The sequence below is a fragment of the Cervus elaphus genome, chromosome 6 (genome assembly GCF_910594005.1).
Source record: "Cervus elaphus chromosome 6, mCerEla1.1, whole genome shotgun sequence".
NCBI lineage: Eukaryota > Metazoa > Chordata > Mammalia > Artiodactyla > Cervidae > Cervus > Cervus elaphus.
The window spans coordinates 21,518,828-21,539,551 of NC_057820.1; positions in this window are offsets into that span (position 1 = coordinate 21,518,828).

The following is a 20,724-nucleotide window of genomic DNA, read 5'->3' on the forward strand; positions in this document are numbered from 1 at the left end:
TCTCAAGAGTCTTCTCCAACGCCACAGTTCAAAAGCATCATTTCTTCGGCACTCAGCACAGTGTGTCTCTAATAATGTCTAGAGAGGTTGTTCTCAATATAGGTGGAGAGGTATGGTACTTCCACAAGAAGTGCGTTGGGTGGCAAAGAGGGTGAGCAATCAGAGATTTTTCTCATCTATGAGAAAAAAAGAGGGCCAATTAGAGTTGCTAGTATTGGAATAGCTTTAGCATTCTGGATGTTTGGTTGGTATCGAGAGAGACAGGCCATAAGCAAATGGGCACTCATTCAAGAAAAATCGGGAGGGGGTGGGAAGGAGAGAAAGGAAGCACAGTGTCTCTTCTAGGACATCCCTCTTGTGCCAGATGAGACAGGAGGAAGAGAACAGAAGTGAGACCAAGCCTGGTACCAGTGATAAACAGATAGGAAGCTGCTGAAACCCAGGGCTCATGGTCTGTCCTTTCACCAACCCAGTCAAAGGCCATTTGTTCAGAAAGTAATTTGATCAAAGCTGATGTCTCAGACTAAGTCTGAGAGCTAGTCCACACATACTAAGTTTTTTTTCTCCCCCCATAATAAGATGCTTATTTTTCTTCAGTGTTAAAGAGGTAAGGGGACCAAAATTGAAGATGCAACTGTTAAAAGGAAGTACACAACATTTGAAAGATATCAACAATAGCAAGTGGTTGCTTCATGTCAGTTTAGTTTTTCCCAAGAAAATTTTAGGCATGACATTCTAGAGAATTACTCCTTGCCTACTTTTTCTAAAATCAAGAATTTTCTGAGAAGTCCAAAAATTGTTTTCAGCTTAACCAAAAGCGGTTTAAAAAAAAGCATCCCATTCCTGTGACCTCTAGAAGAATTATTTGTGCACTGCCCTTTTTACTTCTTTCAATCTTTTTTTTTTTAACACTGCAAAATAGCTAGCTGAAAAATCTTGGACTATTCTTTTGGCAGTCACAATACAAAGGTGTTCAATAACCATAGTGTATAAGTTATTTATTATTCTGTTTTAGTGAATCATGATACATTACTTATCCCTTTAATAATTATATAAAACTGAAATAAAATATGATCTTTACTATGTAATACTAAATACTTTACTAAGAAAATCAAAATAAAAAACATAAAACTTTTAAACTTGGCTACGGAGTTTGGAGAGGGGAATATAAAGACCTACAAAATCAAAAATTGTGCAAGAATTTTTTTCATTGATTAATTTGTTTCTTTGGCCTTGCTGGGTCTTAGCTGTGGCATGTGGGATCTTCAATCTTTGCTGCAGTGTATGGGATCTAGTTCCCCAACAAGGGATTGAATCCAGGCACGTTCACTGGGAGCTCAGAGACTTAGCCACTGGATCACCAGTGAAGCCCCTATATAAGAGTTTTTAAATCATATATGATAAATAAAAATTATATTGTCTACTGGAAAAAAGAATATGTTTTTCACTTCTGTAAATTAATTAAAATAAAGACATTCCTGATGGCAAAAATAATAGTAATAATAATAATCACAGTATGTAGCAGCTAGAAGTGAACTAACCACATGCCTCCCCCTCTCAACTCTCATGGGCATGCTGTCTTTCAGTTGTGTCCAGCTGTTTGTGACCCAGGCTCCCCTGTCCATGGAATTTTCCAGGCAAGGATACTGGAGTGGGTAGTCACTCCCTTCTCCAGGGGATCTTTCTGACCCAGGGATCGAACCAGAGCTTCTGCTGTAAAAAGGGTCACCCCCAAACATATTGTGATTTGAATATTGCTTAGCTATTTCTTTTTATTTAGGTGTATATAGGCCTCTCAAGTAAGTTACACCTCTCTCAAAGGCAGTCTCCTTCAGCATACACTGATTTGTAATCCCCCAAGAGTACAATGATACACATTTTAAAAGTGGAAACTTATGAGGAATAGTTTCAAAAGATGCCTTAATCATCATTTCAATCTCTTCCCCAAAAAACTGAGAATTATAGCTTTTAAAACTACTTGTAATGCTGGGTGATTTGTAGTCTGTCATTTCCTCTATCCAGGGGACAAAGAATTTGAGAGGTTGTGAGTTGCAGAAAGTGTATGAGTTTTCATTGTTTGCATTACTGTAGCTCTTAATTACAGTAATCATTTTCACAAATGGGCTTTGTTTTCTGCTCTGGCTCCTTGGCTTTTGGCAGGCTGCACCGGGCAAACACCTGTTGTCTGGTTATACAGAGAAACACCTGTCAGTAGAGCCACTAAATGCTCACGTAGAGACTGTCATCTGGGTCTTGGGAACCTTTGCTATTGTCAGAAAAAAGGAAAGAGCACCTGCTTAGGGCCCGGGAGAGTTGAATGATGGCTTACTGACTTCTGACAGAGGACGTCGATGAATCCCTTCCCCTTTCGCTACCTACTCCCCAGAAACGCAGCCTGGGGCCACAACATCTGTTAGTGAGTGAATGAATGTGGCCAGATTCGAGGAAAATTCCTTTCCAACGGAGAGTAGTTTAACAGCTATGAGTGCTTTGCGGCATCAAACTGTAAATGGCTTTTATGGATGAATATCCAGCTGATGAGGCGGAGGAAGGGAAGCAAGAAGAACAGGGAGAGGTTGGAGAGAAATGTTGAGAGAGCAAAACAAAGTAGGACAAAGAAAGTTTTTCCATATGTAACCTCCTTGAGAAAAATCACCATTTTGAGCACATTCATGGTACGGCACTGCATTTGTGTAGAGACAGGTATATTGAGCTTAATAGACTTCACTGGAAAAAGTCAGTGTCAATTCCTGAGCTTATTAATTATTTGAGCTTCCCTGGTAGCTCAGACGGTAAAGAGTCTGCCTATAGCGCAGGAGACGCGGGTTCGATCCTTGGGTCTGGAAAATCCCCTGGAGAAGGGAATGGCAACCTACTCCAGTATTCTTGCCTAGAGAATTCCAAGGAGAGAGGAGTCTGATGGCTACAGCCCTTAGGGTCTCAGAGTGGGACATGACTGAGTGACTAATACACTCATTAATTATTCTTTGACAGTTTAGTTTAGATATGGTTATGTCCATGCACAAAGAAGGAAGAGAATGAAATGACACAAAGGTTTGGGTAGGAGAGAGGAGATAAAAAGCTTACGTTTTTCAAAGATGGATTTTAACACCAATATTTATTTTTAGTTTTGCTAACCTCTTGTTCCCCATCTTTAAGATAAATAGAAATACATGCCAGCTCAAAGAAATGTCTTGATCCTGCCTCACCTGGTGAAAGATCACCCAGAGATCTGGGGAGCATAAGAATGGGGCCATCGAGCCTTTTCATTTGCATGCTTTTCCAGTTGGAACTCTTTTCCACAATATTCTGTGGGAGGAGCCGTCAGCCTTAAATTCTTCTTCCAGACAGATTTTGCTTCTCTCTTCTGTCCCACTATCTCTCACAAATACATTCTCCTTTCCCTACAATATGACTTTTCCTAGTCTCGGAGCTATCTTGGCATTAGATACAAAGAGGAAATGGGGGTGGATGAATAACATTGTAGGTAAGAAAAGCAGACAGGAGAAATCATTACGAGAAATTTTAATCTTGGATTCACTCTAAATTTTCCTCTTTCCTGCACTCACTATATGCAATCCATCAGGACCTCCTTTTGGCTTTATCTTCCAAATATAGGCAGAAGCCACCCACTGCTTACCATCTCTGTGGCAACCACCCAGGTATAAGCCATCACCATCTCCCCAAAGACCCCACCTTTAATCTTTCCACCCTTTCAATTTATTTTCAATGCAGGGTAGTAATCGTTTTAAAAAGAAAAGTCACTGTTTGCCACTCCTCTCCTTACAACTTCAATCACCTCTCATTTCATGCCTAAAAGAAAAGCTAAACTCTTCCCAGGGGACTTCCAGCTCCTAACTGAACTCCAGACTCACTTCGTTCAAGCTACACTTGCTGCCTGGCAGTTCTCAAAGCTTAGCAGTGGCACCTTCACCTTAGGTCATTGACCAAGGTCACCTTAGGACATTCACCAAGGTCACTTCCTCTGTAACTACCATCCAGTATATTTGTCTAACTCTGTCCCCTCCTCTGGAATCAGGATTACAGGGAGAAATATCAACAACCTCAGGTACGCAGATGACACCATCCTTATGGCAGAAAGCAAAGAAGAACTAAAGAGCCTCTTGATGAAAGTGAAAAAGGAGAGTGAAAAAGTTGGCTTAAAACTCAACATTCAGAAAACTAAGAGCATGGCATCTGTTCGCAACACTTCATGGCAAATAGATGGGGAAACAATGGAAACAGTGATAGACTTTATTTTTGGGGGCTCCAAAATCACTGCAGATGGTGACTGCAACCATGAAATTAAAAGACGCTTGCTCCTTGGAAGAAAAGCTATGACCAACCTAGAAAGTGTATTAAAAAGCAGAGACATTACTTGGCCAACAAAGGTCTGTCTAGTCAAGGCTATAGTTTTTCTAGTAGTCATGTACGGATGCGAGAGTTGGACTATAGAGAAAGCTGAGTGCTGAAGAATTGATGGTTTTGAACTGTGGTGTTGAAGAAGACTCTTGAGAGTCCCATGGACTGCAAGGAGATCCAACCAGTCCATCCTAAAGGAAATCAGTCCTGAATATCCATTGGAATGACTGATGCTGAAGCTGAAGCTCCAATACTTTGGCCACCTGATGCGAAGAACTGACTCGTTGGAAAAGAAGACCCTGATGCTGGGAAAGATTGAAGGCAGGAGGAGAAGGGGATGACAGAGGATGAGATGGTTGGATGGCATCACCGACTTGATGGACGTGAGTTTGAGCAAGTTCCGGGAGTCGGTGATGGATAGGGAGGCCTGGCATGCTGCAGTCCGTGGGGTTGCAAAGAGTCAGACACGACTGAGTGAGTGAACTGACTGACTGAACTGTCTCCTCCTTCAAGGTTTTGCTCATATGGTTTCTTCTCAAACATTACCTGACCATCCTCTACAAAATTACACCCTTCATATTCGATAGTATTCACTCTGCTTTTCTTTTTAATTTTTTTCATAGCAGCTATTTGTTTAACAAACAGTTCTCTGGCTCTTACTCTCAGCCAGGCATTCTTGCCAGGTATTAATTCATTTCATGCATATAGCAGCCTTATGGAGTAGGTGACGTTGTCTTGTCTATTTTATAGTCATAAGAAAACTGGGGCACAGAGAAGGTAGCTAACTTATCCAAGTCACACAGCTAGGAAGTGGTAGAGCTGAGGTTCAAACTCAGTCTGATTCTAGGAGCAATACCCTTACAACTGTGCTTGAAGTACTTATCACTTTCTAATACACTATACAATATACTTCTGTGTTGTGTTTATTTACTTGTTTCACTCTGCTAGCATGTAAGCTCCACAATGGTAAGGATCTTCTGTTTACAGATATTTATCATCCACTTAGAATGATGTTTGACACATATTGTGGGTGCCCAATAAATATTTGTTGAAAGAATAAATAAACTTAATGACTGACAGTCTGCTCCCCAGCTTGAGATACTTTATTCTGGGCTCATTACTAAAACATCCACTTCTCAGTTTATCCTCCAGGGGCTTCAGGGAGAGTAGAACAAGGAGAAACAGCATTCTAGTTCAGATATTTTATTTCACCGTATAGTTTTTGAATGAGAAAAACAGCCTCAGAGATGCTATTATTTCCCTCTGATTTTTTCACTTTGTTTCCTTTACAACTCCACCTACCCCTCTCCACCCTAGACAGGAGAGGAGAGAAGGAAGGAAAGAAATAAGGGTTCATTCTTGGTTTTACACACACATGCTAAACGCCAGTTAGCCTTTTGTTGTTGTTGAGTTGCTCAGTTGTGGCGGACTCTTCGCGACCCCATGGACTGCAGCACGCCAGGCTTCCCTGCCCCTCGCTATCTCCTGGAATTTGCTCAAACTCATGTCCATTGAGTCAGCACCAGTCTTACCAATGGGGAAGTAAAGTTTAGGCTTTAAACCTTACCTTCTCAAAGAATTTTGTAGTGATGACAATGCAAAGACAGAGAGATCAGGAGCCAGAAAGTGAGGATGGACTATGTGACAGTGAGACAGCAAGGCAACTGCCTCTTGTGTGTGTGTGTGTGTGTGTGTGTGTGTGTGTGTCTGTCTGTCTGTCTGTCTGTCTGTCTGTCTGAAACATTGCACAGTTTTTGGGATCTTACTTCCCTGACCAGGGAGGAAGCCCGGATCCACAGCAGTGAAAGTCCAAGTCTTAACCATTGGACCACCAGGGAATTCCTGCTGGCTCTCTGTGCTACAGAGAACAAAGCAAAGTAACCACATACATCCAGATTTTTAAAAATTCCAGCACAGCAGAGTGGAAGCCTGCAGTGCTTCAAAACTCAGCTCGTTTTGTAAAGACAGTAGGAGCAGTGGTGAGAAAGATCTCTCATGAGAACAAATTATTCTCTAATTCTAATTCCAGAGCTCACCTCCACATGTAAACACACACACACACAAGGTAAATAGTGTGATGAATCAAACCTTAGAGCCTCATTTTCACTCTCTGTAAAAATAGAGGTAATAATTTCTGTTTTGGTGTCCTTTGTTTTGAGAAGTAAATAAAAACACAGGTGTGGCTGTAAAAGTGAAATTAGTATGCAAACTTAATTTATAATTCAAATTATACAATTATAAAAATTAGAACTTTTTATGTTAAATTTGTCAAAATAATGCATTTCCTTAACATACAAAAAATCTAACAATGTATGAAATAAAGATATTTTAATCAACTCATCCTGCCTTTGGAAAAATGCAGATAGTAAAATGAATCAATTTAACACATTTGGGTGTCATAATTTGTGACAGAAGAGCTGGGTCCAACAGCTTTTTACAAGGTTGGATTATGATTCCCTGTTGGTATTTCAGCAGCTGAAAGACAATTGTAGTGAACATTTGTGAATCATGAGATGAATGAGATTTATCGGCCTTATTCTAAGGAAAGCTAAAGGAAAGGAAGATAATCAAAGTAAAGAAGTCCAACCGGAGGACTTCCCTGGCTGTCCAGTGGTTAGGACACTGTGCATCCAGTGTAGGTGGCACCGGTTCGATCCCTAATCCGGGAACTAAAATCCCTCATACCATGCAGCATGGCCAAAAATAAATAAATCAGAAGCCCAATCTGTACTGGCCACTGTCTTCTTCAAATAGTGATCCTAATACTACTAACACTTCTAAGGCAGCGAGAGTTACTGGTGTGTCATCTTTTCTGACTCTCAGGCCTTTAGCAGGTACAGCAGTTTGCAAGATTGGAGAATTTGTCCAGATAACCTGTCCACCCTTTAAAGGAAAGGGAGTTAGTTTCAGATTTCCACATGCGAACACCTTGGTAGCAGATACTTTGACACAGAAAGCTACAAGTCTTCAAATCAAACAATAATCTCCCATAGATGGAGTTGAATAATCTCACAATGACTGAGGTCTCAGAGGGGATCACTTGGAACAAACTCTTTTTTCACCTCATCTTCTCCATAAGTAAAACTGAGATACAAACTAGTCAGCTTTAAGAGTTTTCCTTGTATACTAATTTCCTTTGATTAATTTTCAAAGATTTTTTTTTAGGGCTTTCCTGGGCAGTCCAATAGTTAAGCTTGTGCTTCCAATGCAAGGGGCACAGGTTTCAACCCTGCTTGGGAAATTAAGATCATAAATGTCTCTGTGGCATGGCCAAAAAAAAAAGAAATATTCTACAAAAAAAAAAAAAACGCCTTTTAAAAAAAAGTATTTTAGGGTCTTTTACTGCATTAAGCTTCATATATAATGTGTTTTGATTTGTTTGGAAAAAGATAAGCAACAAGATTGTAGGTGTACTATAACAAAGAAACTTAGGGAAAATTTGAGGACATGTCTAAGACCAAAGATTTTATTGATTTTTTTTTAAACAATATTTATTTGTTTAGGCTGGGCCAGGTCTTTGTTGTAGCATGTGGGATCTAGTTCCCTGACCAGGACTCAAACCCGGGGCCCCTTGCATTGACAGCATGGAGTCTTACCCACTGTACTACCAGGGAAGTCCTAGACTAAAGATTTTAAAGGCCAATGCATTGTAAGAAAAAAAAAAAAAAAAAAGAATCATGGAAGAATTGTCTATTTCAGTGGTAAAGACCACTCTTAGTTTATTACCAGGGTAAAGCATTTTAGAACATTTGAAATTGTCATTAACAGTATTCCCTTGGAGGGACTTTGCTGGTGACCCAGTGATTAAGAATCTACCTTCCAATGCAGGAGACGAGGGCTCAATTCCTGGTCGGGAAACTAAGAACCTACATGCCATGGAGCAACTAAGCCCCATGTGCTGCAACTGCAGAACATGGGAACTCTAGAGCCCATGCTCCGAAATACCAGAGCACAAATAAGTAAAAGCCCCAAGGCCTCAACAAAGAGCCCACAAGCTGCAATGAAGACCCAGTGCAGTTAAAAAATATATATATATATACATATATATATATATTACCTTTGCATTGATAATAAGGAAGTAGGGAACTCTTGCACCCTCCACTGCAACTGTTTTGCACCCAATCTGTTGCTACTAAAAGGAGGATTATTAAGGAAGCAAAATCTTGGGGACACTTTGGTTACCACTTCTTAAAGGGAATCACAGGAAACTACCTTCTGTGTAAATGCAGGGAACCAGGAAGTACAGTACTGAGGTCTTCATATGAATTGACACAAGATGCAGGCCCAACAGGAAGAAATTAGCACGCACCTAAACATCAGTCTTAAGGGCTGCTTGGGTGAATTAAGCAGCATTACTCCTCTCCACAACACACTTGACCTTGGCACATAAAACACACATTCCGTGTTCTGCACAGGCACAATGCGCCTAGCTCTGCAACCTGGAGCAAGTTTCTGAACCTCTCTGGGCCTCACTCTCCTCATTGGTGAAATGGTACCGGCAATAACCTCTGCCGCCAAGTGCTGTTTTGATTATTGGTATAAAAGCTAAGGAGCTAAGGCTTATAAACAAGCAGCACTACCCTTTCCTGGCACATTGGTTGCCTCAATACTGTTAACCATCAAAGTACAATCTCTCTGTTTCTCTCACATATTTCAGGTGAAATCATTTTGGAGGCTACAGAGCTTTATATTCTGATGCAAGTCAACAAATGCATCTAAATGGAACTTCCTTTTCTAAGTCAGATTTCTTCAATTCTGTGTAAGGAAAAGAAAATGTTCTTTATCCTGATGGGTAAAAATCGCAACAGATTTCCTATGTCATAAACATCAGAGACAGTGTCATCAGATGACACCCAGAGAAGTGCCAGGCCTCCGAGTTAACAACAATAGTACACAGTTTTGTGGGCTATGAAATAATAATCGCTCAAATCTTCCCATTACTGGAGTGGTGATATTCAGACACCTATATCATGGCTTCTTCCAGCGCGGGTAGCATATCTCTTCTAGATAACAGAGACACCTGTCACGTCATGCCAGAATAAAGCTTTCAAATGCCACTCCATTTGTTACGTCTGTATGTCACAAGAAATATTTTTCTTGCAGGAATTTTCCCAGCCTGTCTACATATTAGAGGCAGATTAAAGAGTCCTTCTTGGGTTAGAAACATAAAACATTCAAATAAAATCCAGTGCAAACAGTCCATTCTCCAGGGGAGGATTAGAATTTCCAGGAAGCACACATAACCCCGTGCACATTTCTGTGTTACTTGCTGTTTCCTAACATGAAGGTCAAGGAAGAACTGGACAACAGTAGTCCATGCTCTACTCTTGTTCTATTTTGGTTCTCTTTCTTTTAAAACTTGACATGTAGCAAAATTTCATTCTTTTTGGTGTACTGATCTCAGTTTTACAAAAGCATAGTATAGTAATCATCATCACAATCAAGACCTTCATTTAGTTGTAACTGGCTCTAAGATATATGTGAGAGTGAAAGTTGCTCAGTCGTGTCTGACTCTTTGCAACCCCATGGACTATAGAGTCCATGGAATTCTCCAGGCCAGAATACTAGAGTGGGTAGCCTTTCCCTTCTCTAGGGAATCTTCCCAACCCAGGGATCGAACTCAGGTCTCCTGCATTGCAGGCAGATTCTTTAACAGCTGAACCACAAGGGAAGCCCAAGATATAGGTAATGCAATGTAAATGATAACGTGTAACAGATTCAGTCCTTTAAATGGAAAACATGAAGAATGAAGGGGGAGAATATTAGAAGAAAGATACATGTGCTTCTGATTTCTAAAATAAGCCCACTACTTTCTATAATTTTCCTTAACTAATTTCTTCTCTTTTGTTCTTTTTTAAGAAAAGATGCTTAAAAACTGTTTTCTCTCAAGCGTGTTCCCTAATTCATCTCCCACTCAAATCTAGATTAGGTTCTCCCATGAGGGCCTGTGTTTTCAAAGTACCCCATTCTTTATGAAGTATTCTTACTTAGCACAATTGCATCTATACAGATTTTTCCTACATGACTTTTCAAGAGATAATTAGCCAAAGTCCATCTCCCGCACTGCGTAAGTGGAGAGTGTGATTCGGTCTCTCTTTCTGCCCTGTAAATAGGTTCATCTGTACCATTTTTTAAAAAATTCCACCTATATATGTTAATATACAATATTTGTTTTTCCCTTTCTTATATCACTCAGAATGACAGACTCTAAGTCAATCCACATCTCTACAAATGACCCAAGTTTACTCTTCTTATGGCTGAGTAATATTACACTATATACGTACCACATCGTCTTTATCTGTCCATCTCTCGATGGACACTTAGGTGGCTTCCATGTCCTGGCTATTGTAAATAGTGCTGCAGTGAACATTGGGGTACGTGAGTCTTTTTGAATCATGGTTTTCTCAGGGTATATGCCTAGTAGTAGGATTGCTGGATCATATGGTAGTTCTATTTTTAGTTTTTTAAGGAACCTCTCTACTGCTCTCCTTAATGGTTGTATCAGTAAGGGAAAGAAGAGAATGGGAAGAACTGGGAGATTAGAATTGACACATATACACACCCATGTATAAAATAAATAGCTGGTGGGGACCTGCTGTAAGGCACAGGAAGCTCAGCTTGGTGCTCTGTGATGACCTAGCGGGGTAGGATGAGCGGTGGGAGGGAGATCCAAGAGGGAGGGGATATGTGTATACATGTAGCTGGTTCACTTCATTGTATAGCAGAAACTAACACATTATAAAGCAATTGCACTGCAATTTATTAAAAAAAGTTTGTAAGCAGGGGAGGTAGTGTGGTTGGTCTTGCTAATCTCTCCAAAAATGGATTTCAACAATTTTTTTAGCCACTAGGATAAAATAAGTCTAATACTATTAAGTTTTTAACTGCACCAACTGTACCAATTTTCCTCTAAAGGTCAGGTAAAACCTATGTGAAAGTAAAGATCAGTCTGTATAGCTGAACATCAGCAGTAGGGTTTCTAAAGTACATAAAGTTAAATGAGACTTCCTCATATCAACTTTTCCCAACCAATAAGTGTCATGAGACCAGACCTGCCACCAGTCTCTCTTCTCCAATCAGTTACACTTTTTAGTAGCTTTCACTGGACAATCAGCTCTAAGCCAGGCTGGGCCACAGAGGTTGATCTAGGCTCAAACACTGGCAGGAAAGGCAACAGTTCATGCATGGGTGCATGCTAAGTGGCTTCAGTCAGGTCCAGCTCTTTGCAACCCTATGGACTATAGCCTGCCAGGCTCCTTTGTCCATGGGATTCTCCAGGCAAGAGTATCAGAGTGGGTTGCCATGCCCTCCTCCAAGGGATCTTCCTGACCCAGTCTCATGCATCCTGTATTGGCAGATGGTTTCTTTAACCACTAGCGCCACCTGGAAAGCCCAGAGAGACAGCTGAGATGCTAACAAAGATTTATTTCTTTCAATTTATCTTACTACAGAACCAGCAGACTTGTAGAGTAAGGCTTACGCACTGAAAGATGTTACAAGGGAATGTACGTGACTGACCATTTCTCCTTAGTTCCTCACTCTACTGTGTGCAAAGAGCTGTATTGGTTTATTCAATCCTTTAATAACAGATCAGGTAAGAGGAGACAAAAGCTATAAGCCTTTTATACTTTTAGGCTCTGGGGGAACAGGGCATTACCAGCAGCCAAGATCCTATCAAGGAGGAATGCTTGCTACTCCACAATTAGATGTTCTCAAGTTCTTTTTCTTATGTCTCCTTTGAATCTACAACAGCCTGGACATCCCCACCACGAACTCCATTCCAGAGGAAACTGTCTCTGGGATGTTTCCTATCTAGGGACCAACAATCTTTGGCCCCTAGTTGAATCCACATGATGCCCGTGATTGAGAATGTACTCAGGAGATACTTGTTGCCTAAGTGAAGAAAGGAGTGAATGGCTTCTGGTTCTGGCTCTGCCACCAGTCGACTCCATGGCTGACCATTACTTACTTTCTCCATATTACCAGGCTTTTCTCAACTGGTAAAATCTGCAAAAGCAATTAGGTTAGATAATCACTAAGAGTCTTTAAAAAACACAGAGAGAGATGTTACAAACTCACAAGATCAACAAGAAAAAGTCACTTGTCTTTACCTTATCTCAGGCTTTACAGACCAATAAGTGGCATGAGACCAGACCTGCCACCAGTCTATGATATTGCAGTTTGTTTCAAATAAACCATATTAAATAATGGGAAAAGTATATCTTAGTCCTGGTGATGCTGCTTGTTAGTATATGGTTTTGCATATTATGTAAACTGCATGGGTCATTTGTTTCTTGTATATAATCTTAGGAGAATTAGGATAGTTCTGACTTTTGTTTAATCACCGCCTAGATTAATCACAAACTAGGTTATTCTAGTTTTTTTAAAAAATATTTTTGCTTAAAGTTAGAAAATTTTGAATTGGTGTTATTTAAATGCCTAATTTCCAATGATTTCCTTTAAGTTTGTCAAGCTAACCAAGTCCCCTAAACTTTATAAAGGTGATAAATATTGTCAGAAAGAGTTATTTCTAAAAAAGACAACAGAGAGTAGATATAAAACTAGGAGAAACAAAGGACGAAGGAAAACTGATACCCCAGGAGATGGGGATCACTATAATTGCAGAAGGATTAGGATAAGGAAACATGATCACAGCATCCTTGCCTTGAGAAGAGGAAGAAGACTTTAACTTACAAGAGTGAATTAACATCATTTCTCTTCCATACCCTTCCCCTTTTGTTCTCTTTGAAACAACAGTTTTGATTTAAACAGAATGATTTTACTTCCCCCAGACACAAGCACCTTTCATTATTGCATTCTTTTAGCATTTGGAAAAGTGCCAAAGATCCATGATTCCTCCAGATTTTAACCACATTTCCAATGCTGTGCATCCAACAAGATATGACACATGGACATAATGGGTTCCTAGAGATTTAAAAAAATAAATAAATAAAACTTACTTTGTTACAATATCAAACCTCTCTTAGACTGACAAGACCACGTAGAATCAAAATATCTTTTATTATATTCATTCACGTTGTTTTTAATGACACTACTTCGCATCAGATGAAATAAAGGCATAAAAAACAGAACATGCCCTTATTCAGAGCAATCAGATTGAGGAAAAAAATAGGAGTGATCCTGGGGCCAAAAACTCAAGAGGGACCAAAAAATCTCCGAAAAGAAACTAGACCTGTAGGAAGTCACCTATGATTCATTTGAGGAAGAAAAATGTGGGGCGTTTTAAACAAAATTTCTGTTCAGTGAATTTTCTTAAGATCTCAGACTTAAAAAAAAAAAAAAACACTAAAATAGGAGAAGGAGCACAGAACAATGATAAATGTAAATGAATGGCAGAAAGAAAAATTGTTGAAAGGATGCAGAGCAAAATGGATCAAGACAATGGAAAGACTATACTTTGGGGGCGATGACACTAATTAATTTTTGACCTTCTAATGGATATCTTCAATGAATCTCCCAATGACTCCTAAAATGTTATGTGTCCTAAATATTAATATCATTCAATATCTTTATCTTAGATTTACTCAGAGTCTGAGACAAGGATTGGGTGTAGATAGTTTATTTAGAAAATGATACAGAACTGAGGAAAAGGCAAAAAAAAAAAAAAAAGGAGGGATAGATTATTGAACTGATTACCAGCATTAGTAACTGGGGCTCAGACTCACTGGAGACATACTGGGCACCATGTAGAACGTGCCTCAAAACTATCTGATAGAAGAAGGGGGAAGTTGGAGCAATTATCCATTGATTCCTTCTTCCTCCCGTTTCTAGGTCACATCAGCGTGCCTTAGAGGAAAGCCCTGGAGCAGAAAAGCAGAGGTGTACAACATTTCCCATTTGAGATGGGACCCTGGAGATACACAGGGAACTGCTTATTATAGCAATGCTGAAATTTGGGAAAAGGAGAGATGGTGCAGACCTCCACACTGTCTGTTAATGTCTCACTCCAGATTTCTCCTCTTCATCAGTGCTCAGTGCTCAATGCCTTCAGTTGTATCCAACTCTTAGCGACCCCATGAACCGTATCCCACCAGGCTCCTCTGTCCAGGGGTCTTTCCAAGCAAGAAGACTGGAGTGGGTTGCTATTTCCTCCTCCAGGGGAACTTTGCAATCCAGGAATCAAACCTGCGTCCCTGTGTCTCCTGCATTGCAGGCAGATTCTTGACCCCTGAGCAACCGGGGAAGCCCCTGATCCTCTTCATACATATTCAGTTTTTCCATTAATACAATCATCCTCCACCAAGCTGGAATGCTCTGAGTGATCATATCCCTTCCCATCCACCATATCTAATATTGAAGCTTGTTCCTTTCACACTTTTTTCTAACTGTGGTAAAACACACATAAAACAAAACCTAACCATCTTAACCATTTTAAAAGAATGTTAGTTCAAGCATCATTAAATACTGTCACACAGTTGTGAAGCAGACTTCTGGAGCTTTTTCATCTTGCAAAACTAAGCATTTATACCCATTAAACAACAGCACCCCTATTCCCTTTTCCTTTCATCCTTTTATGTCAGGAAACAGGTCACATGGGCACCCAAGACCTATCAACTAGGAATTCTTGCTACTTCACAGTTAACTGTTCCCAAGTTCTTTTTCTTACATCATCATCAGATATATAACAGTTTGCTCAAACAAACAAGATGAAGGTCATTTTATTTTTTTATTTAAAAGAATGCAACTTTTCATTGAAATATCATGAAAGAAAATTAGAAAATTATCAAAGCAGTGTGAGGAGAGCAAGTCACTTAACAATTCTTAACACTCAGCCATACTCACAGTCATTTTGATCTGTTTATTTTCTTTTTGGGGGGCTTCCCAGGTGGCACTAGTGGTAAAGAATCTGTCTGCCAATGCAGGAAACACAGGAGATGGAGATGTGGGTTCAATCCCTGGGTCTGGAAGATCCCCTGGAGTATAAAATGGCAACTCATTCCAATATTCTTGCCTGGAAAATTCCATGGGCAGAGGAGCCTGGCGGGCTACAGTCTATGGGGTCACAAAGATATGGATATAACTGAGAATAAGCACACTTTCTTTGAACAAGTGTATTATTTTTACATAGTTGTTTTTTCTTTTTGCTTTCCTGTCTTCTTTATTTTTAAAATTTACTTATTTAAAATATTTATTTTTGTTTATTTTACTGTGCCAGGTCTTAGTTGTGGCAAGTGAGGTCTTTAGTTGCTGCATGTGGGATCTATTAATAGTTCCCTGACCAGGGATCAAACCCTGGCCCCCTGCATTGGGAGTGTGGAGTCTTAGCCCCTGAATCACCAGAAAAGTCCCTTGTTTTAATTATACTATATGTGCAGTTTAGTTCCTTTTCAAATTTTAACATGATGAACACAGTCAATCTGAAAATGGAGAATGATAAAGCCCTACATTTAGCCTTAAAAAGTCAGTTGCTCAAGGACAAGATAGATGTGGCAGAGACTCTTACATCATTTGCATTAAAACATTCACACACACGACATAAGTGAAAGACCTTGGGACTGTTGTGTTGCATTGTTCAGTCACTCACTCGAGTTTGACTCTTTGCGACCCCATGGACCGCAGCATCACACTTCTCTGTTCTTCACCAACTCCCAGAGCTTGCTAAGACTCATGTCCATTGAGTTGGTGATGCCATCTAACCATGTCTGTTGTCCCCTTCCCCTCCTGTCTTCAATCTTTCCCAGCATCAGGGTCTTTTCCAACAAGTCAGCTCTTTACATCTGGTGGCCAAAGTATTGGAACTCAGCTTCAGCATCAATCCCTCCAACCATCCAATGAATATTCAGGATTGATTTCCTTTATGATTGACTCCATTTTAAATTTGGATTGAAATTGGGAATACATCCAAGTAAATGTCAAAAAATTATTAACTCCAGAAGAGGTGTAATCTTTTCAACTCTATTTTCTATGATAAACATCCTCAGATCATTCAATCAAATAGTAATATTCTCAGATCTTTTTTACCATATTGGCTGTGATTCTCTGGCTCTATTTTAAAATAATGTTCCCAATTCTTTTGGGATTGTTAGTTTGCCACAATCTCAGTGTAAATTTCCATTGAATCAAGTCTTCTCAAAATCAGTTGCAATATCGAGATACTTTAAGAAAGTACAGATAACTGTTTACCAAGCAGAAGAACATATTTCAAAATAGAGCCAGAGAATCACAGCCAATATGGTACAAAAGATCTGAAAACATTATTATTTTATTGAATGATCTGAGGATGTTTATCACAAAAAATAGAATTGGAAGAACTACACCTCTTTGGGAAGTTATAACTTTCTGACATTTACCTTGATGTCACAATTTCAATCCAAATTTAAAATTGAGTACTTAAAAAAAAAACAAAGATTTTATTGCCATAATTTTATTAGAGTTGAACAATTAACAGGATTCTTAATGATGCATGTATGAAAACCGAGAGTCCTTTAGGTATAAATTTATCACTGTGACTGGGAAAATTAATGTATTATTTCCACACTGGAAGAAATCCTAGAAGCAACTTCAATTTCATGTACATTTATAGATCAGCATAGAGTTAGATTCACTTTTAAAAATATGTTTTATGTTTTTAGATATTAGATAATTTAAATTTTAAAAAGAATACAAGCTTATTCAAATATAAAAGACCTATGTTTTCTCTTTTTAATTGATCAATGTTGGTTTGTAGTATATTCTTCCATGCTATTTCAAACACATGTCCCCAGATATATGTATTTGGGTTGTTTTTCTGATTGTTTTAAGAAATGAGATCTTATAGTGTACATGGTTGTGCTTCCCTGATGTAAAAATATGCTGAGGGCAGCCATCTTAGGCTAGATCAATACATATGAATCTAATTCATCCTCTTAAATAATCACTCTATATTCCATAGTATCAGGAGAATAAATACATATTCTTCTATGGTTATTTCAGTTGTTTCCAGTATTTTCTTAACTATAATTGCTTACAATGCAAAACATTCAGATGTACCTTTGATTTTATTTCTGTGGGATAACTGGGTCAAAGGTTATGAGCAATTTTTATTTGAATGTATATTACCAGATCACTTATCAAAAACCTATCTATCTCTCCACAGACCCCTCAGCACAAAACTCTTGATTCTTCACTTTTACAAATCACAGATATCCTGGATTTTACATTTACACCTTTGATTGTTTTGAAAGGGTTGCTAATGAGATTGGACTATTTTGTATCAAATGTTCTAGAACATAATGTAAGTGAAACTAGCTTTTGGCTTGATGTAATTTTTCTAAAATGAGAGCATTTCCTAAATGAAATAGACTGCCATTTTAAGAGATCAGTTTCTAGAAGCTGTGCTTTGGAAATAACCTGCTTATAATAATCCTTACATGTACCTAATAGTTTATTGCTTGCATAACATGTTCATATCACTTGATTTCTATTGATCTTTGGGTCTCTATTAATCTATTATTCTATAGATATGCAAGTTTTTAAGAAATCTTGTTTTCTGAAAATTTGTTAATCTCTAATATACTCACTCATTTTCCTTCCATCTCTCTCATCCCCAGTTTTCACTTTGGCACTTTGGAAAAAAAACAGACTATCATGGTGCACAACCTGTCACCCAGAAGTATGCCGTATAGCCATCAACATCCTAATTGTGTATCTTTTACAGATCATATACCAACTTAATATTCACCTTAAAATCTAAAAGCTTAATTCACACTTACCTATAAACATAATGAAAGTGAAAGTCACTCAGTCTTATCTGACTGTTGGTGACCCCCATGGACTATACAGTCCATGGAATTCTCCAGGCCAGAATACTAATGTGGGTAGTCTTTCCCTTCTCCAGGGGATCTTCCCAACCCAGGGACTGAACCCAGATCTCCTGCGTTGCAGGCAGATTCTTTACCAGCTGAGCCACAAGGGAAGTAGACACGAGATGGCTCTTTGGTTTTGACTTATCTCTATACTCTAGCCAATGTCAGTAATGCTGAAACCAGACTTTGGCAAAATATCCCTCCCTTTGTCTCCCTATAGCTCAATTTTGGTATGAGAATCAAAGAAGAAGACTTCAAAAACAAGCTTAATGGAGGAGTTTGAATGAATAGCTGACTGGTAGAGGTTGCAGTTCTTAGAAAGCTGGCGGTGGAGGAGGGGGCGGTGGGGAGAGTTCTAGAACAGTAAGCAGCACAGACCTCAGAGCTTGGTGGTTGAATGTCTTGGCAACAATGAGAGTGAGTGTACTCTCTCAAGGACAGACGACATTCTATTTCCCAGACGTCACGGCTTGGTTGTGTCACTGTCCAACAGCAGCCACTGATTAGAAAAAAAATATTCTTCCTCCTTTGCAGGAGCATAGCCAGCCCTGAAGGCAGTAGGAGAGATGTTGGCAAGGTACCGGAACAGGTGGCCGCAGCAGGTGTGATAGGCGAGAGATGACAAGGGCACAGAGCGTGCTGCTGGCAAGCTGTCGGGAACCAGAGTTCAGGAAAGACTGATCGCGGAGTCAGCGGCAGGGGGATAGAGAGCCGGGCAGAACAGACTGTCATAGCAGGATGGCAGGTACCTCCTGAACAAACAGGAAATGGGACGAGAGTGGGAGTGGTGGCCTGCAGCCCCAAACTGGCTTGAGGGGATCACAGCAGGATGACAGAGAAGCCAGTGGTACCCCAGCAGACGTGTGAGTCGCCCAGAGCTCCCGCCAGAAGGCAGTCGCCACGCAGCAGCCACAAAGCTAGAAGAAGACAAAGAGAAAGGGACTTTAGTCATACTTCTGTTTTTCATCAATCATTGATGTTTTGCTTTTTTTCTACTCAAGGAGTCACGATTTGAGAGGCACATCTGGGCATCCCCAAGTGCTCTAAGAACCCAGAGTTCTGAGATTGAGCCTCAGAGATTAAGCATCTTGTTATGGCCCCAATTCTATCTGCTCTGTAGCTGTGTTGAGACCAGATATCAAGATGGCTAATTGCAGATGATTACAAAACAGTACAATTCAATTGAGTAAATATTCACAGATGCCAAAACATTGTGTTAAAAGTCCTATAACATAAGGAGTCACTGAGGACTGCTATTAGGCCGCATTTGGATTCTGCCTTGTCACTACATAGCTATATGGTAAGATGACATTTTAATTCACTGTGATAGAATTGCATCAATGTTTTATCATGTTTGTTTTAACAAATTGTCTCACATGAAAGGATGTTCCTCCAGGATTCCAAAGTGTCAGTCCTGCTGAGGAGACAGTTGAGTTGCAAATCAGAGTTTAATTTAAGTACTGTACAATATATTATGTTTTCTGATACACTTAATAATTTTTAAATGGTGGGTTTTTTTTAATGTTTTTAAATGGGCTTCCCTTGTGGTTCAGCTGGTAAAGAATTGGCCTGCAATGCAGGAGATCTGGATTTGACCCCTGGGTTGGAGAAAGGAAAGGCTACCCACTCAAGTATTCTGGCCTGGAGAATTCCATGGACTATATAGTCCATGGGGTTGTAAAGAGTTGGACACAACTGAGCGAACTTCACTTTCACTTCACTTTTTAAAATGTCAACCTACTGGTATAAGATAGGTTTATTCTTTTGAACCGTGGTGCTAGAGAAGACTCTTGAGAGTCCCTTGGACAGTAAGGAGATCAAATCAGCCAATCCTAAAGGAAATCAATCCTGAGTATTCATTGGAAGGACTGATGCTGAAGCTGAAACTCCAATACTTGAGCCACATGATGCGAAAAGCCAACTCACTAGAAAAGACCCTGATGCTGAAGACAGGAGGAGAAGAGGACAACAGAAGATGAGATGGTTGGATGGCATCACTGACTCAATGGACATGAGTTTGAGCAAGCTCTGGGAGATGGTGAAGGACAAGGAAGCCTGGTGTGCTGCAGTCCATGGGGTTGCGAAGAGTAGGATATGACTGAGCGACGGAACAAGAGCAACATTCCGTTCAAAAGTTTTTTCTTAGTGTTTATTTTGTATCAGGTGCTCTTCTAGGTACTTGAAATGTTATACTAAATAACAACACAAAACAACTGAGACCTTTATTGAACTTTCATCACAGTGAAGGGAGGATAATGATAAATAAACCACTAAAATCTTAATCATAGTAAGCAAGATAGAGATATTTGTTTGAAGGATAGAATATTGCTTTTTTAATATAGAGTATTCAAGAACAATTTTGACAAACTGCCATTGCAGAGAGATGAAGCAAACTGTGCAGATATGGAGGAAAAAATATTCTGAAAAAGACCTGCTTGACACAGTTCAGGTAGATCGAGGAGGCCAATGTGATATAAACAGAGAGAGAATGAGTTACAGGAGAACAAGTAAAAGAGGAAAGTGAAAGTCACTCAGTCCTGTCCAACTCTTTGTGACT